Source organism: Apteryx mantelli, chromosome 1 (genome assembly GCF_036417845.1).
Source record: "Apteryx mantelli isolate bAptMan1 chromosome 1, bAptMan1.hap1, whole genome shotgun sequence".
Classification (NCBI taxonomy): domain Eukaryota; kingdom Metazoa; phylum Chordata; class Aves; order Apterygiformes; family Apterygidae; genus Apteryx; species Apteryx mantelli.
Genome location: NC_089978.1, coordinates 163051351 through 163064170, shown reverse-complemented (window position 1 = coordinate 163064170; position 12820 = coordinate 163051351).

Here is a 12820-nt window from a genome sequence, read left to right as displayed (position 1 = left end):
GAAGGAGTGAGAAGGGGAAAGAGGGAAAAGAGGAGGGAAGGAGGGAGGGCAGGCATAAAAGGAAACAATATCTATGTTTTTCTTCTCCTTTCTCTTTGTAAGTTACATCAACATTTGCAAACCCCTGCAATTTTTCTCACACCAAGACAACAGCTTTCTTCATACTCGAATAGCAAAGCCTTCAAAACAAAAGGCTTTCCGTCACTTTGCCAGAACAGTGACCAGAAACTGTCATCTTAAAATACTGTAGAGGGCTTGTACTAAACAAATCAGTTTTGTGAAAAGCCTCTCAGGTTTGCAGTGTTAGAAGAAGAGAAGAGAGAACTCAGAGAGAAAATGGAAAAGGAGATAATACAATAATAGGAGAAAAGGGGATCTAAGTTGTTGTGTTAAAGGAACTAACAAATAAAGAGCACTACAGAGAACAGACATGGTCTGTATTGACCTAAGTGTCCTAATCTGTATATTCTGTTCAAACTCCAGGATCAGTTAGAAGTCAGCTTCTCTGTGTGCACTATACTATACCAGTTCCTGCTTATGTCCACGGTAAAAAATTCTAAGATGACTTCTGAAAACAAACCACCTAAATATTCTGGCATGGACCTTAGTTTCCCAGTTTCTAAGCACAGAAGGATTACTCCTTTGACCATCTAATCTGATCTCTGAAATACTTAGAAATATAGTTTTCTCCCCCTAGAACTGGGCTAGAAAACAAAATAAAATACATCTCTAAAAAGTGTCTAATCTGACCTGAAGTATCCCATGCAAAGTAAATCCTGAGTCTTTGCCTGGTAAGCTACTTTAATGTTTAGCTGACCTCCTTGCTAGAAAATGGCAAGGTCAAGATAGTTATCTTCAAACTCCAAAGTCTATTCCAGACTCTACTGCCTCTTTACCTCCATCATGAGAGCTCCTTTCCGTGCACGGACACCCATATGTAGAGGTCCTAAGAACATGTCTAGTCCTAAGATCCTAAGAACACTGACTAGCCCACAGTGCTCTGTCAGCATTGGATATTTAAAGGAAAGAGTGGACTAACTGGGAAAACCATTATTCTTCCCCTACTGTATCATCTCAGTTTTGAACCACAACACATGCAGAGATTTCCCGTGTGGGAAGTTGCTTCTGGATCAAACCACCTCTTTGCCTCTGTAGTAAAACAAAGTTGTTCAACTCCTTAAGATTCCATTGTTAAAGTTCATTTTTTCTGCTACTGGATCCTTTCTTCTAAGCACTTTTTGATATTTGCAGCATCCTTTCATGATGCCTGCACAAACATTATTCCAGGATGAAATAAGCTTGGAAAAAAGTGGAATGATGCTCTATGGCAGACCACAAATAGTCTCTCCACTCCCTAAGCTAAAGCTACATCAGTGATGAGGTGCTGGGACTCAGATCCTCCTTACTGAAAATCAAGGCCATTTCTGTCAGCCTGGGGTTTCTCTCCAAGAGGGAGTGGATTATGTTAACCTTCTGGGCCTGCCAGTTCCTTTCCTTGGATTTTTCTGCGTCAAGCACTGTTAAAGAGCTGGGCTGTTACATGTGATGACTTCTGCCAGTTTAATTACTGAAGATACCTTCTGAAAGAGTATTGGATTCACATGTGGATTTACCAACCTCTGTTTTGCTGTGCTATTATGTGTGCTTTGTTTCACTGTGACCTAGCTGGGTCTGTATGTTAGAGGTATTAAGGTTAGTTATCTATCTTGCTCATGCTTCTAATTTTGCCTTGTACTTTGGCTTAAAGCACACTATGCTAAATCAAAAGAAATAAAACACACCTAATAAGACTGCACTATTGCCTTTTTTTTTCCTTCCAAAACTGAAAAGTGTCCTTGTATTGTATGTGTTCTTCCCTCCTCTGTCCTCTTCATAAGGAAAAAGCTGCAGATAAACTTCAGACTTTTCTCCTGTGAGCTGCACTGAAATCTGGCTCTGTTAACAAGCAGCCTTTTGATTCTTCTAAACACACCGCAGCTTGGCCCCTGTTTTCCTTGACTCTTTGCCAAGCCTATTACACATGTCTGAACAGCCAGGGATATAGAAGAATTATGATTTCCATTTGGCTTCTACTACTGCTTAGTCTAATTTTCACTGGCTTTGAAATACAGCTATTGCTTTCCTTTTGTTTTATTTTTCCTTGTCATTTTGCCTTTTTCCTTTTCTTTTTCTCTAAGAAAAACCCAACTATAAAAAATTGCTACAGTGAAACCCCTTTCCACCACACTGTTTTTTTCATAAAATAAGGACTTATTTGTTCCTGAACAAAATTTCATTATCTGAAGAGTTTTTTTGCAGGAATAAGTGTGCTAATGAAGTCATATGTAATCAGAACATATGGAATTGCCTTACACTTACCTCCATTTCTACTCTTTTGGAAGGAGGGTGACAGTGTGTGTGTGGGGGGGGGATGTGAAGGCAGGCAGTTGCCATGGCTAGTAGAGTATTTCTGTACCATGTGAATGAGAGAACATGCACCTCAAGCACAGACACGGGATACTCAAAGCTGGCCATCTAAATGATGGAACACTCCTTCCCTTGAGATGCTTTTGCTGTTAGTTTCACAAAAGATACAAAGAAAAGGCTGATTAGTTAGTAAGACTACAGCAGTGGCTACAGGGAGGTGAGGTATGGAGATCAAAGCCTGTAGATAAGTGGAGGAAAAGGCAGTAAGGAGGGGAGCATAACTAAGAAAAGGTGGCAGGTTAAGTTTTCTCACTCCTCCTGAGAAAGTGGTGTGATGTCCCATCTCATACAGGCATACACAAACATGTGCAGCATGGAAAAACAAAGCAGGAAAAGCGGTAAATCTCTGAGCAGCTTCAGAACAATGATGTCAGAAGAATCAGAGAGGAGTGATGAGACAACTTGCATGACTAGAGTGCTGCAATCAATGTCTACAGGCTCTTTAGAGAGGATAGCTGGGTCAGGCAAGAGTGGCTGCACAAAGCAAAAGCTCAAATGCACAGATATCTGCTGTGAACAGGCAACAGGCCCTTCAACAGCTTTCTGGCAACAAGTGGAGTACCACAGGGGTCTATCCTGGGACCTGCCATTTTGAACATCTTTTAGGTGACCTGGAGATGGCAACAGAATGTATTCTTATCAAGTTTGCAGATGCCACCAGTTTTGGGGGACAGTGAATATGCTTTAGGGCAGGGCTGCCATTCAGAAGGATCTACATAGGCTGGAGGAATCAGCCAACAGGAGTCTTATAAAATTCAGTAAGAACAAGTGCAATGTCCTGCACCCTGTAAAGAATAACCTCTTGAAACAATACAGGCTGGGGACCGACTAGCTGGGAAGCAGCTCCGCTGAACAAGACCTGGGGGTCTTCTCTCAGTGGACAGCAAGCTGGACACTAGCCAACAGTGTGCCCTGGTAGCAAAGAAGGCCAACAGCATTCTAGTCTGTATGAACAGGTTCATAGCCAATAGATCAAGGGAAGTGATTATCCCTCTCTACACAGCATCCATCAGAACCTATCTGGATTACTGTGTCCAGTTTTGGGGCCCCCAATGCAGGAAATACATCAAAAAATGGAGTGAGTTAATTGGAGAGCGTTTGCCTTCTGAGGAGAGGCTGAGAGAATGGGGCCTGTTCAGCCTGGAAAAGAGATGGCTTTCGGGGGGACCTTACAGGAGAAGATGGGTCTAGGCTTTTCACAGTGGGTCATAGAGGGAGGAGAAGAGACAATGGGCATAAATTGAAACAAGAAAGGTTCAGGCTGGGTGTAAGAAGGAATCTTTTTGCCTTCAGAACAGTCAAGCAGTGGAACAAGTTGCCCAGAGAGGTTGGGTAGTCTCCATTCTTGGAGATTTTCAAGACCAGACTGGATAAAGCCCTGAGTAACCTGGTCTAATCTCACAGCTGACCTTTCTTTGAGCAGTAGGTTGGACTGGAGAGTTCCTGAGGTCCCTTCTCACCTGACTGATTCAGTGATTCGATGATTATAGGGAAGGATCTGAAGACATACCAACACAGGTGACATGTCAGTGAATGCATGCTACAGACGACCTGATCAAGAAGAAGAAATAGATGAAACCTTATTTTGGCAACTGGAAGAAGTTGGAAGACAACTGGAAGACTCACAATCACATCTTCTGTTTTTCATGAGGTACTTTAATTGCCTCAACATATGCCTGAAGGGGAACATAGCTAGGCACAAGTAGCAAGTAGCAGAATTAAACCCTAGACTGCATGAAAGCAGACTTTAGCTTGTTCAGGGAAATGGCAAGAGGATTTCATGAGAGGCAACCCACAAGGGCAAAGGGCCCAAGAAAGCTGGCTGGTCTTCCAAGACAGCCTCTGAAGGTACAAGAATGGTCCTTTCTGATTTGTAGGAAAATGAGAAAGTGTGGCAGGAGGATGGCCTGGCTGAAGTGGAAATTCCTGATCAAGCTCATATAAGAAAAGGAAGTATATGGAAGGTGAACACAGGAACAAACAATCCAGGAAGAATATAGAAGAGCAGCATGCAGAGAGGAAGGCCAAAACTTGCCTGAAATTGAAACTGCCAGTGTGTGTGGAGAGCCCCGTTTCGCTGGCAAATTCTGCTCTCAGGCTTTCCAGATAGTCATGCCTATGGGCAGAGTCTAGGGGGTTGTGGAGGGGGAAGGAATAGCATTACCCATTGCAGAGGAAGACTGAGATAAGGACCTGTTAAGCAAAATGCACCTATACAAGTCTATAGGTACCAATGGGACACATCCGAAGTTGCTGAGCCGGCTCACTGACATCATTGCAAGACTACTATCTATCATCTTCAAAAGATCATGGTGATCAGAGGAAGTTTCTGGTGATTGCAAAAAGGCAAGCAACATACCAATTTTTTAAGAACAGGAAAAAAGAAGATCCAGGGAACTGCATGCTAGCCCTCAATCTTTGGAAAGGTCATGGAGCAAACCATCCTGGAAGCCATGTCCAAGCCCACAAAGAAGAAGGTGACTGGAGTAGCCGGCATGGATTTACCAAAGTCAGGTTATCCCAACAAACACATTTGCTTTCTATGATGCTATATGACTGACTATGGATGAGGGGAGGGCAGTAGACGTTACTCACCTTGACTTTAAGAAGGTTTTTGACAGCTTCCATAATATCTTTGTAGTCAGATTAGAGAAATATGGTTTGGATGAGTGACTAAAAGCTAAAAGAAAACAATACCTGGACTATAGAGCTCAAAGCTAAGGTGTGGATTGTTTAAAGACAAGTTGACAGCCAGTTACAAGCTATGTCCCTAAGGGAATTAGATAATGGGGCAGATGCCTGTATTATTTTCATTAATCACCTGAGCAGTGGATCAGAAAGAACCCTTACTGAGTTTGCAGATGATGATAATTTGAGGGGAGCAGTTGATACATTGAGAACAGAGCTGTCATTCAGAAGGAACCTGGTAAACTAGACAAATGGGCAGACATAAGCTTCATGAAGTTCAGTGAAGGCAAATGCCATGTCCTGCACCTGGGACAGAACAGCCCCATGCAACAGCACAAGCTGGGCACTGACTGGCTCAGTAGCAGCTTTGCAGAGAAGGATCTGGGGTCCTGGTGGGCAGCAAAGAGAAGGCAAGTCAGCCACATGTGGCAGTGAAAGCTAACTGCATACCAGGCTGTATTAGCAAGCACGCAGCCCACAGGTTAATGGAGAGATTATTCCCCTTTACAGGTTAATGGAGAGATTATTCGCCTTTACTTGGCACATGTGAGGCTGCAGCTGGAGTAGCGTATCCAGTTTGGTGCCTCTTAAGACAAGAGAAATGCTGAGAAGCTGGAGTGAGTCCTGCGTAGGGCCGCTAAGGTGGCTGTGGGGCTGGAGTATAGAACGTATGAGAAGTGGCTGAGAGAGTGTGGTGTGTTTAGCCTGGAGAAGAGCATGAGAAGTTCTGCTTGAAGTCTTCCATTAACTAAAAGGAGATTATAGAGAAGACTGAGCCAGACTCTTCTCAGAAGTGCATGACAAAAGGACAAGAGGCATCAGCTGCAAGTTGCAGCAAGGGAAATTCCAGTTGAATTGAAAGAAATCAGTTGTCACAGTGAGAGTGGTCAGACGCTGGAAAAGGTTTCTTTTAGAGGCTGTGTAATTTCTATCCTTGGAGAAGCTCGAGACTTTGATTGGACACAGCACTGAGGAACGCAATCTAATTTCAAGGTTGGCCCCACTTTGAACGAGGGGTTGGACTAGAGATCCTCAGAGGTGCCTTCCAAACCAGATTATCCTATGCATCTATGATTTTGAGCATCCTACAGTTTGAAAGTGATTTATCTCAACTTTTTCTGCTGACATGCTTTGATGTATGGAGAACATCTGCATCCAGTGTATGGCTTCATTTTGGCACCTCCACTTTCAAAAGCTTCCCACCTTCCCTCTCTAGAACAAACTCAATATATCTCTTGCAACCTCTCATTTACTGGTATGATAGCTTCAGATATTTCAGCACCAGAGTTGGACTAACTTACAAGCAGAAGTAAGTGCCCACCCTCAAAAGTGACACCGAACCATCAGCCTAAGAATGCCAACTTCACATAATAGGCTTAGCCTGAGGCTAGTAACAACATGACTTGAGACAAATCAGGAAAAGAGAGCAGACATATGCAGGACTCAAGCTCAGATCAACACAGGTCAGGCATAAGGCAGAGCAGACAGGGACTAGAGAACTTAGTACTTGGATCAGGAGAAACTTCAGATTCAGCACATAGACACAGGTGCTTTTTCGGTATGAGTAAATTCAAGCATATCTAGACACTGTAACAGTTTCCATACAGTAAGCTGCTCAGACAGTACCAGGAAGGAATTTGGCCAGTGTTAACTAGCACTTTCCCCAAACAATTGCCAAGCATGGTTCAACAGCTAAACTGTTCCAGATATTGTTCCCACATATTGCTATATACAAAGCTATGTCAGTTTTGCATACTTGCTCTAGCATTGTCCTCCAGCAATATGCAGTAAGCTTGCTACTCCACTTGCACCTGTCTACATATCCTTGTCCTACACTGGACTCACTTTAGGTCACACCAAGGAAGCTCGATTCTCGGGAGCTGCTTCACAGACTCATTCTTAAGAGGATAAGACAGTACCATTCGGTGTGGAAAAGCTGGGAAGGAGCCAAAACAAGTTTGGCAGTTGTTTTCCTCCATTGCATATGGGACATTTGACCTTTGCACTTGTCTCAATCAAGTCTCCCAAGGCAATTTCAGCAGATGAATATCAGCAGCCACCTCACTGAGCAGGGTTCTACCTCATACCAGTAGAGGGTACCACCACAGCAAAAACAGAGGGGACTGCATCTCAGGGAACTGATTCTAGCATCCATATGCAACTGTGCATGATACAAACAACACTATTCCTGGCCAGAGGATGCCACCTGGTGGGGGGGGGGAGGGAGCAGGGGAGAAGGGGGAAGAAAGCACAGCATATCCTCGTTAGACCAAGACCCATGCCTTCCCCACACTTCTTGAAGCAAGACACACTGCTAGCAGAACTGAATTTTTAAAATTACAGGGCACTCCAGCTTACAGTAACACTTCAGTCCCTTTGTGCCTTTTTCCTTCACTCTTGGCCCAACAGAGTAGTGCAAAGTCTCTTTTGGCATCTCTTCCTTAGGTGTTCATTCCTGTGAGTCAGGTGACAAATTTGATTGGAGTGATACACCTGTCAAAGTGCAATGCAGGCTTTCTAAGGCAAGCTCAGAGAGGACAGAAATCTCCCATGGATCAGAAGGGGAAAAGCTTGCTTGATACTGATTTTCAGTACAGATATGGACTGTGGAAAAGGGACCTCATGATTCTTTTGACTTTTGGAGTTTTAAGCAGGAGTTATCAGAAGAGTTATCACAGTGATAACTGGCTTATAGCATCCAAGTATTCACAGTGATGTCTCTTTCTGATCCTCTGATGTTGGCTCTTCCTATCGCCGTGAAGGAGAATTCACCAGGCTTTGGACTGTTCACCAGACGGTGGGAAACACAATCTTGACTTAGACTGTTTTGAGATGGGTTAGTTTTACCCTACTAATGATAAGTTGATGAAAAAAGAGGGACAGCAAACAGGGACTCAGCTGTTAACATGGCAGATGTTTGCTGTTGGAGTTAACATGGCATTGTTTCCTGAAAGAGTGCCAAAATCCTGTTGAACTGCTGCATTTAACTGTTGCTGAGGAGCAACAGAAACCAGGTCCAGCAAACAAGGACTCAGATAATATGGCAGTTGGTGTGAAGGATGGCCCAAAAATGCTGCTCAGGGCTGCACAGGAGTACTAGAGTTTATGCAACAATAGTGGTGATGTGCCACAGGGTACAGCCCCCAACACCAACCGCCTGGCCAGTGGCAGATGCACTGGGTTCATGGCATTGAAGGAGGGTGGGAGGAGGTGAACAGACTGTGTAACATCAGGATGAACAAACAGGAGATGGATAGGTTCTTCTCAGAACCAAGAATCCAAATCCTGCATTGCACAAAGTTGCTCAAGAAAACACATGAATGAGTGAACGATGGAGACTCTTGAGACAGAGGAGGCTGGAAGCTTGTGTCTTCTGGCATCAGGAGGAAGTCTTCTCCACCTGCAAATGTACAGCTACAGAATAGATGTTGTGCCCTGGGAACAGATGAGAACGAATGCATTTCTTCAGAGCAAGCATCTGAGCCCGAACCACTTGATAGCATGAAGAGGAAGTGGTGACTGGAAAGTAATTTTTGCAGGAAAACTGAAGCACCCGTCTGCAAACCAGACTTGCTAGCCAGGGCAAGAAGGAGGATCCAAGGAACTCAAGCTGGTCAGCCTGGATACCTGGATATCTCAGTCCTGGATACCATTTCCAAATATATTATATACAAGGAAGTGATTGGGAGTAGCCACCATGGACATACAAATTCTGTTTGGCCAACCTGGTAGCCTTCTATAATGAAATGGCTGGCTCAGTGGATGAGGGAAGACCTGCAGCTGTTGTTTATCTTGATTTTAGCAAGGTTTTCAAATGTCTCCCATAACATCCTCATAGACAAACTGATGAAGTATGGACTAGATATGTGGAATGTGAGGTGGACTGAAAACTGTCTGAACTGTTGGCATCAAAAGGTTGGGATCAGCGGCACAAAGTCCAGCTGAAAGCCAGTCACTAGTGGTATACCCCAGGGGTCAATACTGGGGCCAATATTGTTTAACGTCAGTATTAATGACCTGAATGACGGGACAGAATATACCCTCAGCAAGTTTGCAAACAATACAAAACTGGGACAAATCGTTGACATACCACATGATTGTGCTGCTGCTGAGACACGTTGGCAGGCTGGAGACATGGCCTGAGAGGAACCTCATGAAGTTTAAGACAGGGAAATGCAAAGTCCTGGACCTGGGGAGGAATAACCCCATGCACCAGTACAGGCTGGAAGCTGATTGGCTGGAAAAGCAGCTTTGCCAGAAAGGGCCTGGGGGTCCTGGCAGACAAGAACTTGGACAAGAGCCAGCAATGCGCCCTTGAGGCAAAGGCAGCCAGTGGTATCCTGGGCTGCATTAGGAAGAGCATTGTCAAGGGAGCTGATCTTTCCCCTCTGCTCAGCACTGGTAAGACCACACCTGGAGGGCTGGGTCCGGTTCTGGCCTCCCCAGTACAACAGAGACATGGACATACTAGAGTGAGTCCAGTGAAGGGCAACAAAGATGATTAAGAGGCTGGAGCATCTCTCATATGAGGAAGGGTTGAGAGAACTGGAACCGTTCAGCTTGGAGAAGACTGAGGGGGCATCTTATCTACATGTATAAGTACCTGACAGGGCTGTAGTAAAGAAGACCGAGCCAGACTCTTCTTGGTGGTATCCTGTGACTTAAAATTAAGGAAAAACTTTTTTACTGTGAGGATGGTCAAACACTGGAACAGGTTGCCCAGAGATGATGTGGAGTCTTCAACCTTGGAGATACTCAAAACCCTACTGGACATGGCCCTGAGCAACCTGTTGTAGTTGACCTTGCTCTGAGTAGGAGGCTGGACTAAGTGGTCTACAGAAGTACCTTCCAACCTCAATGATTCTGTGATTCTGTGACTCAGATCCAGCATGTCAAAGACAGACAGCTAAGGCTTGCCTGGCCCTTGCTCATCCCTGCTCATCCATGTGGGCACCAATGACCTTGTCAAGGGAGACCCTGAGTATATCAGGAATGAGCACATAGCTCTGAAGGCAGGAGTGAAGGGCATGGGAGCCCAGCTAGTGTTCTTCTCAAGTAGGAGCAGATATTCTGCAAGTCAACATCTGGTTGTAGAGCTGGTGTTGGAGGCAGGGTTTCAGCTTTTATGAATACAGGACAAACCCTGCACCGAAGAGCAAGGACTGCTTGGGAGGTATGGGATGCATCTGACAAGAGCAACTTTGCCAGCAGGCTTTCTAACCTAGCAAGGAGGATTTTAAACAAGGTTCATTAGTGGAGTGTGACTGGTGTGCAATGAGAAGCAAGGGTACAGGGAAGTGCCTGTAAGGGAGTGCTCAAGGGACTGCATGATTGAGGGGGAAGATCTCTCCTCCCAGTGATACTAGGGGACCATTCCAAATGTCTGTACACAAATGCACATAGCATGGAATGAAAGCCTTGTTTTCATTAAAAAAAAAAAAAAAAAAGCCATTTATAACTCCTGCATACCCCAAATAGTCTTATTTTTCCATGGACCTGGTGTTCTGTGTGGGTCTCAGCTGAGGGAAGAGTACATGTTTCCAAAGTCTTTTTGGCAGATATGAAATAGCAACTACTGCAGTTATGAGCTGAAAGTGTGTAGAGAAGCACTGGGGGAGGGCAGGCAAGAAGCATACTTGCTATTTGCCTTGAGCTGTGCGTTCTGTCCAAGTTATCCTGCTGAAGACATCCTTGTACTGAATCACTATGTACATATGTGTTCTGCCTACAATACCTCCCTTGGAGCAATGGAGAAACTGAATTACATATAAAAGCTTTAAGCTTCTCTTTTGGGAAGACACACTGCTTGTAGGGAGGTGCCTAACTTTGGGCTAGATGGATCATACCTGTGAAAAAAATGCATAACTGAATCAGAGATAACGACTAGCTTAATCAAAACTAAGTAGAAGGACTTTCTCCGCTAAGTCTTCGTGTTAAGTGTGGTGATATGGCTCAATCCTGTTTAAGCTTCTGGCATTGCCAGTGCCTTATGTGATTATATTGTACACAGAAAGGTAATAGGCACAAGGTTAATTGCAAGAGAGTAACGTTACTCCCCTTCATTCTCTGTTATCAATCTTAGTCCTGAGACAGGGATTTCCAAACTGCAATTGTTCTGGTATCACTGTTTGTGGTGATGACTACAGCAACTCCTAGCTGGCCATGCACATATATGGAGGCATTTGGAAAAATTATTCAGACAACATCTGTGTCCTATTTTGAAGTTGTTTGTGTATAGCTCTGTACTCATCAGTTAGGAACCTCATCTAAAGGAATTTCCATCATTTTATGTTTATCAGAGAAAGAAAAAGCTCTTCTCAGATGCTTTCCCCTTTCAGTGCTCTTGTAGCTTCCTATATATTTCCTTTAATATTAATTTGTCTACAGCATCGTACTGACTCATGAATATCCTATTTTCCTGAAATAAAGTATGAAAGGCAATTGCTAGTGCTTTTGACTTACTTGAAGAAAACCTGCAGCATGTTTTAAGTTCTTTCTTCAACTTGTGTGTTCTAGACTGTTAAAAATAATGGGCCTCTTTGAACTGTGTTTGAGGCCAAAGAAATGTAGAAATTAAAAATACATAACAGTCTCCAGTTCTTTCCCTGCACCACTTAGGTGATGTCAAATCAACAAATGCTAATGCCTGAACACACAAATTTTGCTTGGGATCTGAACATTTGTGTGTAAGAGAAAGATCACAGCAGGTTAAAAAGGTAAGGGGATGTTTCACAATGTTCACTGCTCATTGACTACTTTTGGAGCTTGGAAAGAAGCAGGTGCAGTCATAACCATCCCAGTTTACTACTGTACTTTACCAGAAAACCAAAGATGTCGAAAATCCACTAGGCCTTTCTAAACAGTCAGATTTTTCTTTATATGCAGATGGTCATATTTACATTACATCATTTCTGCTTTTCCACAGCTACTGAATTTGCCTTGCAATCTGTCCACCTTGCAGAACTGAGTTCCAAAACCAACCACATGTACAGCTAGAACTAAAGCAACCTAATGATTATAGGGGGAAAAAATAAGTGCACTGATAAATGCAGTATCACCTCCTTCATTTGCAGTCATCCTGGAGCAGTGACTTTGAAACAAATGTCACAGTCCAGAAACATCAATTGCAACATTTATCTTGATTGTGGCACTGATATAGCCATCTTTCAGTCTATTTCATTGCTTAAAAATTTATGTGCAATTAAACTACTAATAGCAATCAGTCACAGATTTGAGATAGTAGGATTACAATTTCTTAATTTTTTTTCTCAGTTAAAAACCTCCAGCCCATCTTCTGACAATTCTGTAATGCATTCTGTATTATCAAGAATGAAAAAGCCACAGCTAAAAGGGAAAAATAAAATAAAATAAAATGAAATGAAATAAATATAATTTAACCTCACAGCAAATTCAAGGGTTATTGCACAATGTGTATTATTCATTTTCATATTTAATTCATTATAATATATCTTTTTAAATTTAAATAAACTTTACACCGTACCTATTTTGCCTGCTGCCCCAGAGCATTGCAGGTATTCCAGATGTGTCAGAAAAGTTGCACCCACTTTGCCACTCAGAGGCCCTTGAAATGTCACACACAAGTGTATACAGAGCCATGAAATATGCATATTTTCATGCATTTTAGAGAAAGCAATGAAAAATGAGT